This window comes from Sinohyriopsis cumingii, chromosome 3 (genome assembly GCF_028554795.1).
Source record: "Sinohyriopsis cumingii isolate HCF-2022 chromosome 3, ASM2855479v2, whole genome shotgun sequence".
Lineage (NCBI taxonomy): Eukaryota > Metazoa > Mollusca > Bivalvia > Unionida > Unionidae > Sinohyriopsis > Sinohyriopsis cumingii.
In genome coordinates this window covers 151,128,943-151,140,243 of record NC_142963.1, presented here as the reverse complement: position 1 = coordinate 151,140,243, position 11,301 = coordinate 151,128,943, and positions in this window count along the sequence as shown.

Here is an 11,301-nt window from a genome sequence, read left to right as displayed (position 1 = left end):
TGGTAAAAAAGTGATATACATTCCAATATTGGTCCTCTTGTGAAAATTAACTATTAATCCATACAGTATATAATTCAAAAAGATTGACTGGGAATTCCCCCAGCATAAAATACAGTCTTCAACACAGTAGATGAAAGATGCAGAAAATTTTTAATTTATTTGCATTTAGCTCCAAATTCATTGTTGGTCATTGTGATGGTCCTGTAAATAGTTTCATGTTGACATGGGTTCTCTCATTAATGCAGTAAATCATTTGTTCTTATTCATCATTGTCTTTTTCATTTCATTCCTGTCGCTTCCGCTGTCTTATTTCAGTGTAGATGTTGATCACATCTGGGGAGAATTCTGAAAATTCTCTCTCCAAGTCCGTCAGAAAAATCTCCTTCCTGTGACTTGTTCTCCTTTACCATTTTTTAAAATTACAGATAACTCTATTCTAGTTAGATTTATGTCTTCTTTTTTTTTTGTTGTACTATATATATATTTATATATATGAAAATAAAGCTGCAGTGTTATTGGTCAAACTGCTTACATAATTTGCAAATGGTTAATTCATCATGCAGGAAGCAGATCTAGACCACTCAGACACGGCACCCACTACACAAACAAGGCAAACTGCACCACATTATTGTGGCTGGCAGGAAACTCAGTAGGTGAAGTATAAGGCATAAATGTAGCAGTAGGGTATAATGAGTTAATGAACTTGATGCAGATTGATCCACAGTATGGCCACAATGGTGGTCATATTGTAAATATTTCTTGACTCCTCCCAGATGGGTGGTTATATCAACATGGAATTTCAGTGATAGATTTCTTATGATACTTAGGTGGTCCTAAATGAAAATGATGCCAATGATGCCAATCATACAGCCAGTATGACTGCCATGATGGATGTCTTGAAAATCTTGTCACTTGAACGATGGCCTTATTGACATGGAATTTCACCAGCTGACTTCTAATGATGTCTACTTGGCTGTAAATGAAAATGGTGCCTTACAGTAATCCAGTATGACAGCTGCAATGGCTAATTTGAAAATAATGTCACACAAGAATATCAGATGGTTTCAACACTGCAGTTAAAAAGGAGTAATGGTTGTATCGTCAATTCCAATTATCCTTTTTAAGATGACGTAAATACAAATTAAACTTTGTTGCCAAAGGGCATGGATCCAAATTCATTGTTTAGCAACCAGCTGACTTCATAGTAAACATGTCATTCCTCGATTGTGCTTAAAGATAGATTTGCCAAAAAAAGTGACGAAGAAAGTAACATTTTTTTAATCAAATCCCTTAGTTTATGGCATGAACAGCCACTGATAGAGGGCAGCCTTTAATACTGTGTAGATGAATTTGGTGCATTTAAAAATTGTCACTAATATTTTCTTATTTTTACAGAATCTGACTTTGTGACAAGAAATATTTTCGTTCAGCAGTTTATTTTAAAACATTGAAGCATGGAAATAACCAATAGCTGCTAGGAACGTCCATAATTTCATTTATAATCTCTTATCTAATCACTTATTATGCTAAGGAGTTGGATTTGTACGCTGGAACAAATGGAGACTGGATGTGATATAGGTTGAAACAAAAGGTCTTGTTCCGAATTTTAGAAAAGAAAAGAAAATTTAGATCTGCATCAAGGTCATTACACTTTTTTTATAAGTTTAAGTTAAACACTAGAGACCAGTTGTACATGATAATATGAAAACATATCAGTTGTGTTTTTTGGTCCAAATTTGTTTTAACAAACATTTTTAGTCCTAAGGTGTGTGGTGTTCTGATATTTTCATTGAACATGTACATGGTGAAACATTGAAATGCATGACTAAACAGTTGCTGGTGAATGGTGGAACTGTCCAGACTATTGTTGACTTGAGGCAGGAAGTTGCAGCAGAAGGCATAGTGGCTAGTTTCAGAGTAAGAATGTCACTCTTTAACCCAGGGGCCTCAGACACATGGCCTGTGGAGTTATTTCCTTTGGCCTGCAACCACAGATGGTATTAGTAAAATGATAATGCCAAAGAAATGGTGCCATTGATGGATCACAACAGTCATTATTGTTGGGAATCAGTTGAAATTTCATGATCGATCATTGGTTACGACAATCGATCATTGATTGATTATTGATCAGTTAAATATGGCTGCCACATGACAGAAAAGATCACAGTAGTGCATCAATATTAGCTAGGGCCTAATTGATATATAATAAGTTTTTGTAATATGACTTAATTATTTAGGATTATTGTTTGTTATATTTCTTTAAATGAAAAGAAATTATCAAAATTGTGTTTATTTGTTTATAATGAGAACCTAAGAACAGATGAACAAGTAAAATCACTTATCATGTAAGAACAGGTTAATGAAAGACAAATTATCAAAATGGTGTTTATTTGTTTATATTTTTACTGTTCATTGTTTCTCCTTTGCCACCCTGGGTTTCTGGCTAAGAATCAGCTACCATTCGCATCCCCCATCTCAGTTTTATCTTTGCTGGGTATTTACTATTATCCAAATGGGCCCCATTGTCCAGTTAGGGTCTTATGGTTGCATTTGGCTTCTAAAAGGTGAAGGAAGGGTTGGAAGTATCTCTTCCTACCTCATAAGGGATCCTGTGATAATTCAGCAGCCACTCTATCAAGAGAGCTTATCAGTTCTTCACTAAGAGGGACCTTTCTTTGATGAGAATTAAAACTGATGAACTTAGGACTACATTTTAGGCCTATTTGAATCACTCCTTTTAAGGATGATGTTATGAGAGCCACCTTCTGACAGTCTAAACTACCTTCACCTTTTACCATGGGTTTTTTACATATCAGTGCAGGCAATTTTTCTTTGGACCCTTTAGTTATCATTTGTCATGTGGCCCAACCTTCTACCAGCTTAGAGCAGTGAATACTGCTACCATAAGGGTAAGTAGAAAAGTTTTCTGTGCCAGATGTGTTGAGGCCATCAGCTCCCACCTGGTAAATACAGCAATACTGTTCTAGCAGGTAGTGTATTGCTGCTACAGTAAAATCTGTTATGAGAGACCGTCCCTTCTGCCAACTAAAAGCGGTCTCTCAAGACAGGTGGTCTCTCATAAGACGTGTGTGAAAATGGACTGGTTTTCAGGGTCCTTAGTTAGCATTGTTGAAAAATAAAGAATACCCATACTCACTGTACATGTATCATATCCTTTATTCATAAATCTTGTTAAATGTTGCATGCATTCCTCTCAAAATATCTTTATATAATAAAGATATACATCTATCAAACAACGAGAATAAAATTTATATTTCAACATCACATTAATATGTACAAAAAATGAACAGTTAGATATGATGTATCTTATTCTATACACTTATTCACTTGTTTTTTAAGAAATCCATTATACAGTCAGCTCCACTTAACTGCACATCGGTTAACTGCACACTCCGGATAACTGCACGTAGTCACGCCGGTCCCATTTTTTCCCAATGCTTTTCAATGGGAACAAACTTTGGATAACTGCACTTCACTTAAATGCACACTCCGGATAATAGCACAATAAATGTTCTTCCCTTGGCACATTATTCATTACAATTTTACTCCGGTTAACTGCACAGTGTATAGTCAGGATCAGTTATTGCCATTCCACTGCTGTAGCGCTTCAAATAAGCCGACAATTAAGCCGGTAAATGCGACTTTGTAAAATGATTGACATGTAAAGGATGCCATAGGTGGTAGATACATGTATATTTCTGCCCACCAGGGAGCAGTAGCGTGGGAACAATCATATTACAGCATGGAAAACCTTACTCTAAACCTTGATTTGAACCAGGGGGTAATCATCGGAAGTTCAACCTTGAATTTATGAGCATTTATTTTACAGTCTAAAATAACTAGTCGCAAGTGTAAATCCCTGATGTTAGAGGTTTGAGGTCATAAAATGCGTTGAGAACAACAGAAGTCAGGCCGCTGTTGCACTTGAGTTCGATGTTAGTCACAGTGTGATTTCGCGAATCCTCAAGAACAAAGAGAAGATCATTGAAGACTGGCAAAATAACAGCAATCCTTCTCAGAAGCGCAAACGAGGTTTCAAATCCGAAGAAGTTGAAGAAGCGCTGTTAAAATGGTTTGCTCAAGCTTGTAGTCGACAGATTCTGATAAGTGGACCACTGTTGCTTGAAAAAGCTAGTCAATTGGCAAATGGCTTGGGTTAGCATGATTTCAAACCAACAAATGGATGGCTGGAAAGATGGAAAATGCGCAACGGAATTCAATTTAAACGACAACACGGCGAAAAACAGGATGCAGACGACTTTGAAGCTGAACGATGGGTAATTGATGTTCTACCTGAAATAGTTCAAGACTACCAACCAAAAGACATCTTCAATGCTGATGAAACTGGGTTGTACTGGCGGGCGTTACCTGATGGGACATTGTCTTTCAAAGGAGCAGAAGCACCAGGATGTAAGATTGCCAAAGATCGTTTGACAATTTTGCTTGCATGCAATATGGATGGTAGCGAAAAATTGGATGCCTTGGTGATTGGCAAAAGCAAATCCCCTTGATGTTTTAAGAATTTGAAATGGCTGCCAGTACAGTACGAGGCAAACAAAAACGCCTGGATGATGACAGAAATTTGGAAGAGATGGTTGAAGCGCGTTGACAATCATATGTGTTTGCAAAAGAGAAGCATCATTATGCTGTGCGACAATTGTGCAGCTCACGGCGACGGCATCAAACTGTCAGATGTTAAGATTGTTTTCTTTCCTCCAAACACAACTTCTCTGATTAACCAATGGATCAAGGAATTATAGCGAATTTCAAGAAGTTCTATAGATTGTTTGTTGTTCGAAAACTGCTGTCAGACATTGATGGATCATCTCCCGAAGAAAAAGCGTCCAACCAGACAAGGAAGCTGACAGTTTTAGATGCACTTCATATGATTAGAAATGCCTGGAGCAATGTAACACAGTCAACCGTAGCAAATTGCTATAGGCGGGCCAGTTTTTCAGTGCCTTCTGATGACGAGTCACTTGATGACCCCACCTATATCGGCGAAACCCCATTCGAAACGCCACACGGCATGAATGTAGAAGAATTTGAACAGTATGTTGCAATAGATGACGGTCTTCTGACAGAAGGTGAAATCGACGACTCAACCATTGTTGCAGCTCTTACAGAGACAAAACAAGAAGAAAATGACGAAAGAAGTGATGACGATGCAGTAGATGACCAGGTTTCATCTAAAGTCGCTATACAGTCACTCCAGAATTTACGCAGATTCATGGAACAGAGAGAATGTGAGCTGTTTGAACCATTTTACAAAATAGAGTCGGCAATTCACCAACTTATTAATAAAACTTGTGTGCAGACATCAATTGCCGATTTCTTTCGGAAATTGTAAATTTCGTTGTGTTTGATTTAACAATATGACGTTAGTGCTGTTCATTGTAGATTCTTGTTTCATTTAAGTAAACGTTGAAAGAGTGGATTCTAATCATCTTTATATGTTATTCTTCACCTATATTCGTGTTGTGTTGATTTAAAGCTTTACTGTACTGTACTTCGGTTAACTGCACACTCCGTTTAACTGCACAGTCTCATGACGGGCCCGAGGCTGTACTTCTTTGTTGACATGTTTTACTCAGCTGTTTGGTCTCCGTAAACTGTCCGTCATGCCGTGGCATATTTCCTCTGTGCTTGTGCACCTTTCTGTCATTTGTTTCTAATGGACTTCTTGTCTTTGATTACATTTTGAACTTGCATTTTACCAACGCTTAAGCTGACTGCTATTTTGCGAGCAGTCTCCCCTTTGTCATTTCTTTCAGTGACATTAATCCTTTCTTCCAGTGTTAAAATTTTTCTTTTTTTCAGCGGAGGTTCTGCCATTGTTATTAGTGTTGACGTTATAAAGACTATTGGTTTTGATCAGGTTTTGGGGAAATGTGGAATAAATATATATTATGTACCAATGAATGAAACCAAAAGACATAATTAACTCATCAAGAAACAATACATTTATTCTGAGACGAAGTTTAAATCAACAGTGTTATAGCTCGATAAACAAAGGTTGCGACCATCTGCACCCAGGTAAACAGATGGTGGCTTGGTGAAACACTAACAAAAGAAATAAAAAAATAATTTAAAAAAAATCCGGAAATGATTCTCACTTACTAGTATTAAAGACAATGAGCTCATTCACCCACCAGGCATTATGGATTAACTGGAAAGACAAACGATATACTCAAACATACACTGAAGCCCTTTCAAATGATTTCTCACTGGGACATAAAGACTACCGTCATTTTGTGAGTTTTCATAAAGATAAAGAAAAAATACAAACCTCTAAATTGACTGCGTATATCCATCATTACTCCCTTTGATGTTACTCTTACTGGCTATTCACATGACTTCGGCACTATGATGGCAGTTAGTGACATGTACTTTAGTCTGGTTTACTGCAGTTTACAAATGACATCATATGCTGGAGTTGTAAATTTCACAAAACTGGTACTGTAGCAAGACAAATTCTTTTTAAATACTTTATTAGGGCATTCTTTACTATTTATGCAGTCTTTGTTACAAAGGATTAAATGGAGGTGTTTATCTCGATATATGGTTGTTCAACTATAGTGTTATTTAATGTGCACTTTGTTTGCATCCTACATTTATCCCTAGCTCTAGTGTTTACAAAGGATTAAGTTAAGGTCAGTGGTGTCAATCTGTTTTGTTTTTTTGGCGATGTGGCCATTCATAGCAGTGTCAAAATGCATATTTTGCCAAGAAATCTTGGTCGTTCATAACAGAGCGTTTACATAGTAAATTCGATCAGTGCATTACGATTGTGGTCGCTCATGACAGGTTTTGCTGTATTAAAAAGTTGTTTTGGGGGGATAAAACTAGTTTTAATTATGTAATACTTGTTACTTTTGCAAAGATTTAATCCTTCCACCCCAATCTGATGTGCTGTACTTGAAGTCCAGATCAACAGAGGAGAATATACATTCTGTCAGTTGGCTGTGACTAAGGAGTCGGACGGGGATGATATTCTTTTGAATACTGGTTCACCAGTATTAATTGGAGGAGGGAATAAACAGCTTGGAGTCCCAAAAGAGTAGTAAACAGCAAAGAGTCACAAAAACGTAATGAGTGGAATATTGTCTGCTAAGTATTAATTAATTAAAATTAGTTATATTTCACTCACATAACTATATATCGCTACAAATCCTGAACTGTAAGTCGTATCAAAATGGGGCTTTTGCCAAAGATTTCTTGTGTTGTCATGTTGGTCCTGAATGAAAATGGTGCTGGTTGGATGTCGAACATGGTTGCCATCTTGAAAATAGTCATTGCTACTCCCCTGAATAGGTGGTCATATCAGCATGGGTTTTCAGTAAAAGATTTCTGACATCTACTTGTCACAAATGAAAATGGTAATCATCTGACATACAATATGGCTGCAATCTTGAAATTTTTTTATGGCTGTTCATCCTGAATGGAATGTCATATTGACATTGGGTTTTCACCAAAAGACCTTATTTGATGTTGATTTGGTCCTAAATGATAATGGAGCTGCTTTGATGCCCTCAAGACTGCTCTGGTGGCCTAGTGGTTAGAGCATCTGCCTTGGATGCGGGAGTTCATGGGTTCGATCCCCGGCTGAGTCATACCAAAGACTTAGAAAAATGGTACTAATAGCGGCCTTGCTTGGTGATCAGCATTAAGAGGTTAGTGTTAGGACTGGTCGGCCTGGTGTCAGGATAATATGACTGGATGGGACATGATGCTACATGTCTGCAGCATGATGCCCCAGTGTTAGACATCATTACAGACTGCCACAATGCAGACATCATAGCGATATGACTGAAAAATTGTTAAAGCTGTGTTAAAAATCCAAATCACACACACACACACATTGATGCCCTCTATGGCTGATATACCCACCATCTTTAAAATCTTGTTATTGCTGCACCTTATGAATGGATGTAAACCTAATGATATCTTGTTTATCCTAAATGAAAATGGTGCTGATGTTGCGTCTTATTTAACTGCCACATTAGCTGATTTTGAAGCTAATGATTGTACTAAAAACTATCAGAGGTGGTTTCCATACTCAGCAGTTAACAGGAAGAAATGGTTTTGAATTCTTGGAAATTCTTCAGCCGGTAGAGCATCAGTCCCTTGAAGAAGCATTTCAAATATTTAGGTATGATGTGCTAAGAGAACCCAACAAAATGTAGCAAGAAGAAAACACCATATGATAACTGAGGTAATGTCGTTGGTTACAGGCCCTGGATAGTTGTTTACTATTATTTTTTTAAAAATCTGTCCAGGAGATAAACTTTCACTGGATTGTGATTTGTGGCCACAGTGTTCAGATAATTGGGAAAACCTAAAGACCTAACAAGCTTTTTCAGCCATATCAGTATTGATTGTTCAACAAAGAAATATGTGAACTAGACCTATTCACCTTTGAAAGAATCCTAACTGACAACAACTTCATTAATTGTGTGACAAAGAAACAGTTTGTAAATTTGACCTAATGACCTCTGAATTTTACATCATTAAGGTGTTTGTTTGACATTTTAATTGATAAACAAATGAATGACTACCTAATATAATAATGTTTGAGAACTCTTTTTTTTTTCTTCTGACTGCTTCCGTGGCTTAAGTGGTTAGAGCAGATGCAGGAGGTCACAGGTTTGAATCCTGGCAGAGTCATACCAAAGACTTATAAAAATGGTACTAAAGGCTGCCTCATTAGGTGATCAGCATTAAAGGGGTTAGTGTTAGGACAGGTTGTCCTGGTTTCAAGATGATGCGATTGGTGGGTCTTATGTTACATGTTTAGGCTCTAATAAACTGTAACAAAAGAAAGAGTGAAAACAAGAAGCTTTGAAACATTTAACAAATAATTTATTTCCCTGGAGAAAAAAAATTACAATGTAAAATGAAAAAATAAGAACTTACGGTTTTAAGAATCAAATCCAAAAATAATCCACAAATTAAAACTGTTCTAATGAATTCAAGTTCGAGTCCCGACAAAAAATCCAAAATGGAACACAATGACATATACTGTAGCCTTTATATTATGGATGTGTCTACAGTTCTTTGTTGATTCACAACCAATATTCCAGTGTTTTTCTGAATAAAATTTAAAGAAATGTCTTTGTCCAAGAATTCTGTATGAGCACTCAAATATTTCCAGGAAAAAATTAATCTTTTAGAATCAAAATAATTTGAATAAAAATTAAAATATAACTCCAAACTAGTCACAAGCAAACACTTATCAGTGTACAAGGTAAAAGCCCAACTGAGATTATTTCTTCTTAGACAAAGGTTATACAGACAAATAATGCGCAAAACAGACACATGTACCCGTATGAGGGTCCCGCATAGCTGCCAACCCTCACGAATTTGGTGTGAATTTCACGACTTTTTCAGCGATTCACAGATTCACGCCATAAGCCAAAAATTCACGAATTTTCCAATCCTCAATTATTTTAAATCTTTAATAAAATAACCGATTTCCCGTTAAGCGCTAGTCATGATATTCGCAGTTGCGGAAACGGTCCGGTACTGCTGGTTACGATATTAGTAGATCTACAGCCGATTAGTACAGTTGGCCCAGTAGCAAGCATTTTAGCCTATTTTAATCTATATGTATAAGAGTAGTTTTACAAATGCTTTTGGGAGAAACTGGGGCCTAACAGGAAATTTGCTCCAAGCATGCGTCAGAACACTGATTTGAGTTACCGTTCAGCATCGTATGTAAGATCTTGAAAATGTCTTCACCACCAAGGAAAAAGAAATTTATTACTCAAAAAGTGAAGTTTAATTTGGAATATATTAAAAATTGGCCGTGCATTCTGCCATTAAACATTGATATTCATTCATGCTTTTTGCACTCAGTGTGCCATCGCAGAGACGATGTGAGGAAGAATGTCAGTTGCAAAAAACACGTAGAAGTTGGGAAAATTAAGAATTCGCAGATTTCAGCTCTGGAATATTTTAAACCATTGGCGGAAGACCTGCAGGCTACCAGCACTGAAGCATTATTTGTGAGTTTTCTTGTCGAACACAATCAACCTTTATCAGCTGGAGACCATGCTAAACATTTGTTCTGACAAATGTTGCCGGACTCGAAAATCGCTTCCAAATTTTCCTGTGGAAGAACCAAAAATGCTGCAGCTCCTGTGCATTCCTCACAGCAACAGTGACAGCGAAAGAGTATTTTCTTTAGTGAGGAAAAATAAGACAGACTTTAGGGCCTCCTTAGCTGCAGAAAATTTGTCAGCAATTTTAGTCCCCAAGATCAACCAGCAGGCAAGAAGTCGGAACTGTTTAGAAAACAAATTTACGATCAAGCAGTTGAGGAAGTTCAAGTCTGCCACAGCATCATGTCTTGATAAATAAATATTTCTGCATATATGTAGTGTTTTATTTTTATTTTGCGAACTTTATATAGTGTAGTATTGATGGTCGGAGTGGTCAGAGTGGATGGAGTTATTTTCGTGGTATTTTTCACGAATTCATGTCCAAATTCACAACTTTTTATCCCTATTTTCACTAATTGTGAGCCTGGAAGGTTGGCAGCTATGGTCCCGTGAATGGTTTAGAAGGTATCTACACATCTAAGGTCACATATTCCAGTACAGCCTCGATTTCATTATTATCATTGACAAATTAAAAATGATTAAAAAAAGAAGCTGTTTACTTGATTCTCAATTAAGGCCACGGACTAGGTCAGCAAAAGATACAAAGTTTGGTGTTTATGATTAAACAATCGGGTCAAACTAATTTCTGGAAAATATCAGATTCCTAGTAAACAAAATTACATTACTTTGACATGTAATGAAACTAAAAATAAAAAGATTTTAAAACTTACCAACAATTAAATTAAATCAAATATAAATTAAATCAAATATACATAACATGGTACATGATGCTACATGTCTGCAGCATGATGCCCCAATAATAGACATCACAATAAACCACCACACTGGACACATTGTACGATGTTACTGAAAAAATTGTTTAAGCTACATTAAAAATCCAAATCACACACACATGCACACACATTTTCTTTAAGGTGGTCGAGTGGTCTAAAGTGCTCACTGTTACAGATCACTGCCTTCTCACCTCTGTCTGCATGGGTTCGAGTCTCGGGTTCGGCCAATGTAGGGTATGTGAGAAAGCTTGCCAGTAGCTTCTCATGGGTCGGTGGTTCTTCCGGTTTCTTCCTCCACCATTAATACTAGTTGCCATGTATAGCCGATCTTGTGCTGAAAAATGGCGTCAAACAACAACAACATTTCCTTAATTAAGAATAAG